The 12,286-nt window shown below is 40.4% G+C and overlaps 1 pseudogene; it reads right to left on the reverse strand.

Annotated features, from left to right (window-relative positions):
• Positions 1–12,043, reverse strand: part of LOC122488279 — a 33,617-nt pseudogene extending 21,574 nt beyond the window's left edge.
• Between the last annotated feature and the right edge of the window lie 243 nt (positions 12,044–12,286).

Raw genomic sequence — 12,286 nt, forward strand, 5'->3', positions numbered from 1 at the left:
CATGAAGGTTAAGTTGAGTTGTCTTGGAGTCAGTCATGAGGGGACTTGGTGGCTCCAGGCAGTCTTTACTCCTTGAGGCAGTAGTTTGTATTCTTACCAGAGCATACTTGGCCCTCAGAGTCTTTTTCCTGAGTTAAGAGATATGCTGGAAAGAAGAACTTAATCAATTAGAAAGTTTGAGGTCAAAATGGAGGTAGTTGAAATCCTCTTTCAAAAAAATTTTTTTTTCAACATTTATTTATTTTTGGGACAGAGAGAGACAGAGCATGAACGGGGGAGGGGCAGAGAGAGAGGGAGACACAGAATCGGAAACAGGCTCCAGGCTCTGAGCCATCAGCCCAGAGCCCGATGTGGGGCTCGAACTCACGAACCGCGAGATCGTGACCTGGCTGAAGTCGGACGCTTAACCGACTGCACCACCCAGGCGCCCCAAAATCCTCTTTCAAAATCACTTAACATGAATTTATCATTTTAACCATTTTAAAGTGCACAGTTCTTTAAAGCATACATTCACAATGTAGTGCACCCATTCCCACTATATATTTCCAGAACATTTCATCACCTCCATTGAGCAGTTATTCCCATCGTTCTACAACCCCTGGCAATCACTAACCTTTTGGTCTACATGGGTTTGCGTACTATGGATATTTCATGCAAACGGAATCATAGAATATCTGGCCTTTCTTGTCTGGCATATCTCAGCATAGTGTTTTCCAGGTTCATCCATGCTGTGACATGTGTCATTCCTTTTTATGGCAAATAATGTTCCATTTTATCTATTTACCAAAATTGGTTTATTTATTCATCAGCATTTTTTTGCCGTTTCTGCCTTTTGGCTATTGTGAATAATACTACTTATCTTTTAGATTATTTTACGTGTATGTCTATGAGTGGAACTGCCGAGTCATGGGTAATACTTTTTAACCCGGTGAGGAGCCACTGCACTGTTTCTTGCGGTGATTACACCCTTTTATATTCGACTAGCAATGGAGGAGGGTTCCAATTTCACATTTTTACTGGTGCATTTTTGAATATAGCTGTCCTAATGGGGGTGAGGTGGCATTTCGTTACATTTTTGGTTTGCATTTCTCTGATGACTAATGACAGGGAACATCTTTTCAAGTGCTTGTTGGCCATTTGTGTGTCTTCCTTGGACAAATGTGAGGTCCTTTGACCTTAATGAACTTTGAAAAACATCAGACTAGGGCAGAGAGAATCATAAGTAGGCTCTTGAAAATTCTAAAGGACTGAACCTCCTCAGTTCACCTCAGGTAGGTTGTGGTTCTTGTTAGGCTACATGAGGAAACCAGCATAAGAACCAATCTCAACAGCAATCCAGGTCTTAGGAAGTATTGGAATGCAGGTTACCATTGGTTATCCATTCAGTACTTAATAACATTCAACACTTGGGGGCCATTGTGGGAGTGTGACAACCGGATCTCCAAAATTTGGTGTCTACTTGCCCCCTTTCCTGCTCACTCAGTCCACTTTGTCCCTGGCTTTTCTATCTTTTTTTTTTTTTTTTTTAATCTGTTTTGACACTCCTGTGGTTTTTCTTTTTTTGTACTATTAGAGCCTTCTTCGTGTCTTGCAATCAAAACTTTCTGGGAGAGGATCTGATTCCTTTGGTTGGTTGTGTTCCATGATGCAACATTCGCCAGGCAACCTGCTCACAAAAGGCTTCTTTGTAGCTTCGGCCCCCATTAGTGCAATTATAGGTTCTACTGTCAGAGATAGCCAGATAGCTTATACCCAAGGAACTCACTGAACATTGTTCAAAATATAGCTGAAGGTGAGGCAAACATAGAGGTTTTTTCATGGATTGTTAACTGTAACAGTTGACACTTTGCATACATGTACAGGTGGATCTGTTTTAGTTTTCTTGTGGCTCTGTAACAAATGGTCACATGCTTAACGGCTTAAATGGTTTACAACAACACAAATGTCTTGTCTTACTGTTCGGGAGGCCAGAAGTCTAATGTGAGTCTTAAGAGTTAAAATCAAGGTTTTAGAAGGACTGATTGCTCCTAGGGCCCCAGGGGAGATTTTTTTGTTCTTGGGTTCTTCCTGCTTCTAGAGGTTGCATATTCATTGGCTTGTGGCTACAAGATCTCTGCTTCCATTATCACCTTGCCTTTTCCTTTACCTGACCTGTCTGTGTTCTTCTTGCAAGGACCCTTAGGATAGCAATATCCTCGCACGGATAACCGAACACAATCTCCTTTTCACAAAATCCTTGACTAAATAACACCTTCAGAGTCCTATTGCCTTACAAGGTAATGTACACAGATTTTGGGAGTTAGGTGGATGCCTTTTGGGGGAGTTACATTCTGTCTATCATGGAATCATAATGAAGAAAAACTACACAGTTTAGACCAAGGGGGTTTGGTCTTTAAAACATTAAATGGAACAATTCAGGAGAGTAATATAATTCTAAGTTTCTAGTGTTTCTCTTAGTGTTTCATTTACCAGACTGTGGTGTGCAAATAATGTTGTTGCCTTAATGTTAACATTTTGGAAATGAGCCACGAAAGGTCAAACACAAAGTATTGCTTGGCACAATTAATAAAATGGATTACTTACAGGAATTAAGCAGTTCTAAAAAGTAATTAGGCCACCCCAGGGGTTCTTTATAGCTCACGGACTCATTAATATTTAACAAATCACCCTGCAGGAGGCACAGAGTCTTACTGTAGATCTTTCTGAAAGAGCTGAGTAGTCCAGGGTCTCAGAAGTTACCTTCCTAGGGGCAACTGGCTGTCTAAGTGGTCAGAGGATCTGGCTCTTCGTCCTGGAATTGTGAGTTCAAGCCCATGTGGGGTGGGGATCCTACTTAAAAAACAAAATGTTACCTTCCCACTGAGGTATAGTTTCTCAAGGAAATCATTGCCCACATGATCCCCCCCCCCCCCCCCCCCCCCCCACATAGGTGAAGCTTTAAGCCATGAAGAGATGGGGTCAAATTATATAAGGAGTACATGGATAAATATTCAACTAGTTAGACCTTTTCTAGAGCCAACTTATCTTGGAGAAATGGCCTGGAGTGTTACCTATACAAGAGAGATTAAAACACTTCTTTTTGTTGGTTTGTTTAAAATATTTACCAAGGGAGTAGGCAGGATATGTGTTTTATCTGAAATAGCTTATGACTTGAAAATATTTTTCTAGTGAAGAACTATTTTTTGTTTGTGTTTATATATCACCTCACCTTTACTCCCTAGAACTACAGGACTTGAAGTCCAATGCACTTGTTTTTTAGCACACTCACACACATGCTTTCCTTTCATATGGCTCACATTTGTCCTCTGCACACTTTTACCTGCCTAACCCCACACGTGTGCATGCAGAACTTTGGCCCTCTGTTCCAGGAGGCGAAATAGTTGGGGCCTTGGTTTGGTCTCTAAAGCCCTGTCTTTTGCAAGCAAATGGAAGCTGGGGTGCTTGGCCTGCCAGTAAACTGAGCATGACTTGTACGATCAGCATTTTTTCCGCTACTTCAGCTAGGATCCATTTCTCCAAGCAATGCAATTCACCCTCTGAGACACCCTCAATCCCTCCTTCACTTGACCCCAAACTTGTCTTGGCAAGTTTTTCACAAAATAAAGTATGGTAGTACAGGTCTCTCCCAAAGACTTCCCAAAGAAGTCTTTTAATACCTATCTATCTGCTATCCTTTCTGAGGTCTCATAGAGCCTTAGAATGTAAGTTCAAGGTGTGGGATTTCTTCAACTCTTAAAGACTTTTGGATGATAATTGTGGGTTCTAATAGACCCGTCCCAGGAATGGGAGCTCCACTTGAATCCCATTGTTTTTCCTTATCCAAGTACAGTTTATAAAAGAGGTGATGGCAATGTGAGGGAAATTGCTGAAAACTCTAGTGGAAATAGGCCTAGAAGGATGCCTCCAATGACTGGCTTTCTGGATGTTTATCCAAAAGCTTCACTCTTCACATAGTTTGGGATCCAATCTTCAGCTTTGAAGTGTCAGAAACTTGACATCATCCTTGGAGCTGAATTTGAGAAGACCCATAAACAAAGCTCATGAAAGACTAATAGGCAAAACCAGAATGCCTGTGTGTGACTTTGCCGTGGGAAAAAAATAGTTTCAAGTAAGGCAGGTTAAGGGAAAGGCCTTTAGAATCAGACTGGTGGTGGCTTTGCGCGCATTAACAGCTTGGCTAGGCCTTAATTTAGTCAAATGGGGATAAGCATAGTACCTAGATAACAAGGTCATGTGCAGAATGATTGTAAGAATCTATGCCAGGCATTTGGTGGGCATAAATGGGGTCACTGTTATCATGTTCATTATTCACACCATTTTACAATTGAGTACACTGAGATTGAGAGTATTGGTTAACTCCCAAGTGGCAGACTCAAACTGGAACCAGGTTTGCTGACCGTGTTTCTGAAAGAGCTATGCAGTCTTGGGTTTTGGCATTGAGCTTCAGACAGAGGGTCTTTTCTTTGTCCAGAACTGCTTATCATTACCCTACTTTGCCTTACACAAAGTGCAAAGCTAACTTCCAAACCTGACTATTCATCAGAGGGGAAGACATGGTGCTGAAATTTCCATCTCTTCTGAATCCTTTCACTACTAAGTGTAAAAGGTTCTGGAAAGCTGGCTTTTTATAGACCAAATATATTTCTCAGGTCAGTATTTGTGAAAAAAACCCGAAGTAGCAATTGAAGTCTAAATTCACTGATAAGGTTTCACTCGTCCCTACTTCCCCCTACTTTATTTTCTCCTAACTCATTGCCCCTCACAGACATTTTTTTTTTTTATTGAGGGTATGACTTTTGTGCATTTTAAGCCTTTTTTGTGCTAACAATTATGTATAAATAAAAGCTGTAATGTACATAATCTTTTCTGGGCGCACTTTTTCTTTAGAAAATTTTCATCTAACTGTATTTCTGCATTTCTTCAGGGTCTCTACTCACTTCATCCTTCACTCTCCTGGTAGGTGACTGCCGGAATGTACAGGTAGCAGTAGAAAATAGTAGGAAGGAAACTGTGCACATTCTCAAGATTGCCTTCTACCCTCAGCTCCAGCTCTGCCTGACCTTGAGCAAATCCTTTCCCCTCCCCTTTTGATGTCAGTTTTTTTCACTTGTTAATTATGAATGCAGTCTGCTCTACCCATCTTGCGGCATTCCTGGGAGAAATAAATGAAACACTACAAGTTTTGAAAAGTCTAAGGTCATTGCAAATTATTTCTGACTGAAGCAAGCCTAGCATGGATCTAGACCACAGCTCACAGCCATTACTAAATCATTTCTTTCTCTGAGAGAATCACAGTCTTCTGAACTCAAAGTGGGGAAAGGCAATGCTTTTTGTGAGGCTCAAATGAAGGAGACACAAAGATCTGAAAGCATTCTGTAAACTACAGAATACCACATGAATGCCAAGGTGGCATCAGAGAATTGTGCCACTTCCTTGCTCGGTGTCCTCTGGCAAATTGGGAACCTTCAGGCCTTTCCATTTCTACTGGTGCCTGCTGGGACTTTTAATCACCATTGGTTTAAAATCAGTTAATACTCCTGTATGTGTGTGTGTTGCTTAGCAATGTTTCAGACTCGTAAATACTATGCAGGTGTGTTAAGATGTGTGTTCATCAACCATAATGACATTTGTTTTTTGATTTGTTTTTTGGATGACATTTGTTATGAATTGCTTCATGGAATCTTTCCTATTATAAGTTTATTTGGAGAGAGAGTGAGTGTGAGCAGGGGAGGGGCAGAGAGAGAGAGAGAGAGAGAGAGAGAGAGAATCCCAAATAGGCTCAGCACCCCCAGCAAAGAGCCCAATGCAGGGCTTGAGCTCATAAACTGTGAGATCATGACCTGAGCCTAAATCAAGAGTCAGATACATAAGTGACTGAGCCACCCAGGCAACCTAATTGCTTCTTGAAATCTTATATTTTTCCTTATTACTGACAGAAACAATTTCCAGACAACTCTCTGTGACCTGAAGATAGAAAAGGCCTAAAATATTGAAGAAATCAAAATTTGTTTTAATTTTGTTGGTGAAAATCGAAGTGAGGCAGGAATTGGATGGGCAGGGCTGAGGGTGAGGCGTTAGGAGCCCTTCTCTAAGGCACTGCTCTCAGCTCTTTTTACCTAACACCACCTGGCCTGCCCCTCCCCCTCTCCACAGGACACACTTTATATCCCTTAGCATGAAGGGATGGGGCTGTTGTATTGCCCTTTGGGTCTCATCTTCTTCAGGGTAGAGGACACATTTGCTAGTACTTCCAAACCTAGATTCTTTAATAGTTAAAAAAAAAAAAAAACAGGCAAGGTGTCAATGTGAAAAATCTTGAAATTTTATGTTCATGCATATATAGCACGGGAGATGTTATAATATGAAACAGAATATGGCCATTAATCTCCTTCTTGTTCCTAGGTTGAAGTTGTTCAATGAACCTGGGTCATGCCCCAGGAGCAGACAGGAATAGGATTCTACAGCTGTGTGTTGGGGAGGGGGAGCAGCCCACATCAGTAGAGAGAGAGATGTTCCAAAACTTAGGACTCATTTCTAGTCTCCTTCTCGCAGGGTAACAATTATTGATAATGTAGTAAGTTCATCACATACTGCTCTTTAGTGCTACATTTGAAACCTCAAATTGCAGCAGCAATTAAATTTGTTTTTTTTTTTTTAATTTTAGAGAGTGCGAGAGGGGCACAGAGAGAGAGAGAGAGAGAGAGAGAGAGAGAGAGAGAGAGAGAGAGAGAGATTGAGTTTCAAGTAGACCCCATGCTCAGCGGGGAGACCGACAAGGAGCTCAATTCTACTACCCTGGGATCATGACCTGAGGGAAGCCAAGAGTTGAACACTCAACAGACTGAGGCACTCAGGTGCCCCTAGCAATTTTTATTCTTCAGTTAAATTTGGGGGAATTCTAACCAATGGATGTTCTGAGTAATTGACTTCATTTCTTAGAAAGTATGCTTAAAAAATCAACAACGCCCATGTAAACAGCAGTTAGGTCTTTGCATGGAACTTTGCAGTCATGTGACATCTTGGCAGACTTGTAGGATCAGCACAGTCCACTTGGTGGTGCTCATGACAGGGCAACTGTCTCTTCAAAGAAATAAAACAAAACAAAAAAAGTCCCACCAAAACCACATCTTCACAGCTGTGACATTTTAGTTCTGCTTTGGTGAACAAAAAGTGGTTCAGTTCCAAATTTGATCCTGTATTCAAAATCACAGTGTGCTATAAAACATCGAGCATTCCTATGAAAACAGCCTGAGGTAGAGTGCATTTGTACAGTTCTAGAACATTCTTCTGTCAGCAGCCTCTTCTCACAGAATTGGAAATTTAATGTGTGGCTGAAAAGCATTATAGTATGTCATACCCAGTATTGACTTTCCATAGTTAGAGAAATGGTCAAGAAAATAATGAAATTCATAAGGAACAGGGAACTCACACATAGATTCAGGACTATGTAGATTCACTCTCACTCACTAGACTCAGGACTCGGAAATCCCAAGGAATACAGTCAGAATCTCTCTCTTGTAGGACGTCTGCTTAAAAAAACAAAATGAGCACAACCAGGGCAGTTTTTCTAAAAAAGTTTTGATTTATTTATAAGTAAATTCTGGACCAGGATTCGTGTATTAGGCAGGCATCTGTACGTTCCCACCAAGGCTATTTGCTTTTTCCTTACTTGATTTTATGTTGTGTAAAGAAAACGTAAGTCTTTAACACACCTCTGCAACCTCTTTGATATTTTCTATCAAATATCCATGAACCCTGAATTCCTTCCTCATGTAGAAGCAAAGTCATACTCTTTAAAAGCAAAACCAGATAATACCGTGAGTACATGGCTTTCCACTGATACATAATAAAAATCAAACTCCCTATTATGCCACCAGGACACAGCTTTTGCCTGTTTGTCTTATGTCATTTCTCAGGATGCTTCTCTTTATTCTTTGGGCCACAGAGTCACTGGTTTTCCTCAAGTGCTCCCAGTTGGCCCAGCTCCTTCTGCGTGCAGGGCATGAGTGCATTTTCTTCTCTATTCCTGTGCCCCCGCCCCAGTTCTTCTTCTAGGTGACTCATCTTCATCCTTCAGTGTTCAGGTGACATGTCTCCTTTGAGACTTTATCCTTGTGACTTTATCTTAAGTGGTTCCCCTGTTACTTTCAGACTTACATTTGTTTCTTTTCAACATTTATCCACTTACCAAAGCATGTCATTACAGTTGTTAGTGTTTGCTTCTTTTTAAAAGAGATTTTATCTTCATCTACCTGAGTTCAAATTGTGTTTCTACACATTATGAATGGTGGGCCTTGACCAAGCATGTGGCTTCTCTAGACCTCAGTTTCCTCATCTATAAAGTGAGCATAGCATTTATCTTACAGGATTGTCATGAAAAATAAACTCATTAATACATGCAGAATGTGTAGGATACTACCAGAAAGGTAATGAGGGCTTGGTTTCCTGTCAAGCATAATTAGTGCTATCGTAATCACCATGTCTGGGTGGTGGAACATTCTTCCCCTGAGGACTGTGTCTCTCCTCTTTCCCTTCCTTCAGGAACAGCTTCCCTGACAACCCTACATAAACTCATGCCAGAACGCCCTCCCAGAACTCCATTTCCTGTCCCTTTGTCCTGCTTTATTTATCTCCATAGCATTTTAACACTTTTTATGTATTTACCTTTTTATTGATGATATCTCCTTATCACTATAATTTCAATTCCATGAAAGCAAGGAGTTCATTCTGTTCACTGCTATATTTCAAGAGTCCATCAGAGGCACATATGAGGCTCTCAGTGAAGATCTGTTGCATGAGTGAATGAGAAATCATTACCATCATCATCTGTCTTGCTCTCTAAAATGTAAACACGGATTGCGTCTGCTTACGTCTATGTACCTGGTAGGAATCAGTTCCTAGAGAAATAGGCTCTGTAAATATTTGTTGATGGAAAGAGTTTTAAAATGTGGAAACAATATTTTGAGACTTTGCTCAAGTCATAGACACAATAGCAATAAATACCTCATGATTACCACCCTTTCATTTATTAGTGGTTCTAGTGATGTCTCGTGGTCAAATCAATTTCTGTAAAGAACTGTAGCAACTAAAAAAATCCTCTCACCTAAATGTTCTTTTCTTACCTACCCTTTCATTCACACGTGAAGACACAAAGAGGCATTCCCTGTCTTTTTATTACACGCTTGGGATGAGGGGAAGGCATGTTGCATGCAGTACTTACCATATGATCAATCACATGAGATTTACCAAGAACTTGGTGCTACATAATACCTGTGTCCTTACTTAAACATCCTAACTAGATTCAATCTTAAGTTTAGTTACTGGATATCCACTGAACATCGATCATTTTTGTCTTAATTTTAAAGCTGTCTTTATAAGTAAAATACAGTGTTCTTCATTCGTACTAAAGGGATACTGCTAACACCAAAGACACTGTTTTCCCTCTTTGTCGTACATAAAGTCTGATGGTTTAGAAATAGATAGCACATTCTTGGCTTCCTAATCTCCTTGTCTCTTGGTGGGATTTCAGACCCCTGTCCAAAGAGAGTTAAATATGTAAAGCATTACACTTAAAGGGCCTAAGAATTGGGGAAGAAAGTAGATACTGTTCAATTTAGAAATAGATACAGTCCACCAGTTCTACAGACCACAGGTGCTGACCTCAGATAGAAATGCCAGCATCTGGTATTTGTGTTCTGCTGTCTGCTTCTACCAGTTACAAAATTTCTTTTACAAATGAGATGTTATGACTTTCTGAATCTGCACCTGAAATTCTTAAAAGAATTAGTGCATTTAGTAACTTTGCCAGGTGTGGCATTTTGATTGTCCAGGCTAGTTTGCGATCTTAGGTGTTTTTTTTTAATGTTTATTTATTTATTTTGAGAGAGATAGAGCTAGGGAACAAGCAGGGGAGTAGCAGAGAGAGAGGGAGACAGATATCCCAAGCAGGCTCTGCACTGTCAGTTCAGAGCCCGATGTGGGGCTCGAACCCACAAACCGTGAGATCATGACCTAAGCTGAAATCAAGAGTTGGGCGCTTAACCCACTGAGCCACCCAGGTGCCCCAGCAGTTTGAGATTATATTTTTGAATTCCCTATGCATTATTCCAAGGAGAAGCGAGGTTTTACTTTTAAATTCTCATTAGGTTAGACACAACTGATGATGTCATAGAAACACCTTTCCAGTGATTTCTTATTACCCAGCTCTCTGTCAACTCCCTTCCACATGCTCTATTGTCCTACATACAAGTTTACTTTTCCCTTCCTTATTGCAAGTGTTGTATTGCAAGTCCCATCCTTTATTTTTTGCAAAAAACCCTGAGTCTAATGAACATTGCTCTTTTTACTCTTCCTAGAAAGAAACATCATGAGAAAACAATTCAATCATCTGTTTTCCCACTAAATCCTGTGACAGTGAAGACAGACTGTATTGACCCCCTTGTGAAAGTGATACATGAAGGAGAGAAAAGTTTTTGCAGTTTCTCTTTTCCCCAAAATATTTTTAGTTCATTTAGGAATCTCAATATTTAATAACCATTGTTTTCTGATTTTAACATTACTTTCAAAATGCTTTATGTTTGCCATGCACAGGATAGAGAATGTTTTTTTTAAAACCTATATAGTGACATGGCAGAGGCAAAACATCTTTTACATAATATTAAAATATTTTCTAATATGTTCTCTTACACGTATATTTAACAGTCTTAAAAAATGTTTTGGTATAGGTTGAGGTGGCAAATGCATTAATTTTCTTCTTTAGTTGAGTTTATGTTTTTACATTTTTTTAAATGTTTATTTATTTTTGAGAGAGAGAGAGAGAGAGAGAGAGAGAGAGACAGAGCATGAGTGGGGGAGGGGCAGAGAGAGAGAGGGAGACACAGAATCGGAAGCAGGCTCCAGGCTCCGCGCTGTCAGCACAGAGCCCAACACAGGGCTTGAACTCACGAACTGTGAGATCATGACCTGAGCCGAAGTCGGACACTCAACCAACTGAGCCACCCAGGCGCCCCAGTTGAGCTTATGTTTTTAACATCAGTCATGACGGGTATTTCTGAGTTTATACGTTGCTTATGAGTATACGTGATTGAAATACAATGAAGAATATGGCTTCTTTTGTATGTTAAGTATTATAACTCCGTGCAGAGTATTGTGAACAGGTGAGGCCTCCTTAGGGAAAGCTTTGCATGTCTCCTGCTATTCTTTGCAGCTGCCTAATTCTTAATAGTGGAAGGTATTTTCTTTGGTTGTTCCCACGCAGAGCTGGGTGAAAACCTGAAGGCAAGAGTTCTACTACAGTTATTAGTTTGGGAAGATTGTCCATGGGGGACAATTGATGGAAAAAGGTAGCATGGCATGTGTTTTGAGTTAATTTTTGCTTGCTATAACTTCTTATATCTTCCTGCCAATAGTTCTATATTGCTCTGATTTATTTTAGAAGCAGGAGCTAAAAATAAAGAATCCATTTCTTCTTGTCTCAGGAGGAATATGGCTTGTGTTTCTCAGAAAGGACAGGGTAGGTTGGTTTCCCCTTAAGCAAAAGTGAAAAAAGAACAGAGATGTGGTTTCTACCATAGAGGAGCAACAAAAATAACTGTAAATACAATCCTCAGTGGGTTGGGATAATGTAAAGTCATGGAACTTAATGGAACTTAACAACAACAACAAACAACCTAAAACTTAGGATGGTAAGACCACATGAGAAATGACTCCTCAGTACTAGGAGCCATGGGGCTTTTTATTTCTTGTGTTGCTAACTTTGAGAACCGCTGTGATGAGATTGGAATAAATACCCCAACTGTATGATCAAAGGAAGACTTAAGTGTGTTTGCTTTGATCCTGCCAACACTAAAATGGAACAACAACCAATAATGCCTACAATCTTTTACTTGAGGGCTCTTTCTTGTTGATTTTCATCTGAGTCAGAAATCATTGTCAACATAATAGACATTGTCATGGCGTTACTTTTCTCAGGTTTTAAACCAAAGGGGAAAAGAGCAGCTGTTTCAGCGTTGTGGGATAGGCCATGGAAATGGCGGATGGACATGGCGGCACTTAGAGGCAGCATCTGTGCCTCGCAATGTTTATCCCTCCACTGGAAAGATGTTTGTCTCTCAGGCAATGGTGGTGGGCTTGGCGTCTGGCAGAGCTACCCCCTCTGGTCCACTATGTCTTCCTGTACTCTTTCTATTCCTTATGAGCTGCTTCCCTTTTTTGATAACCGGCTTCCTCTTTGCTTCTGGCTCCTCCTCCTAACGTGTCCCTTTCCCTGTCCATAATGTTGTGACTG

Source organism: Prionailurus bengalensis, chromosome A2 (genome assembly GCF_016509475.1).
Source record: "Prionailurus bengalensis isolate Pbe53 chromosome A2, Fcat_Pben_1.1_paternal_pri, whole genome shotgun sequence".
In the NCBI taxonomy this organism is placed as follows: domain Eukaryota; kingdom Metazoa; phylum Chordata; class Mammalia; order Carnivora; family Felidae; genus Prionailurus; species Prionailurus bengalensis.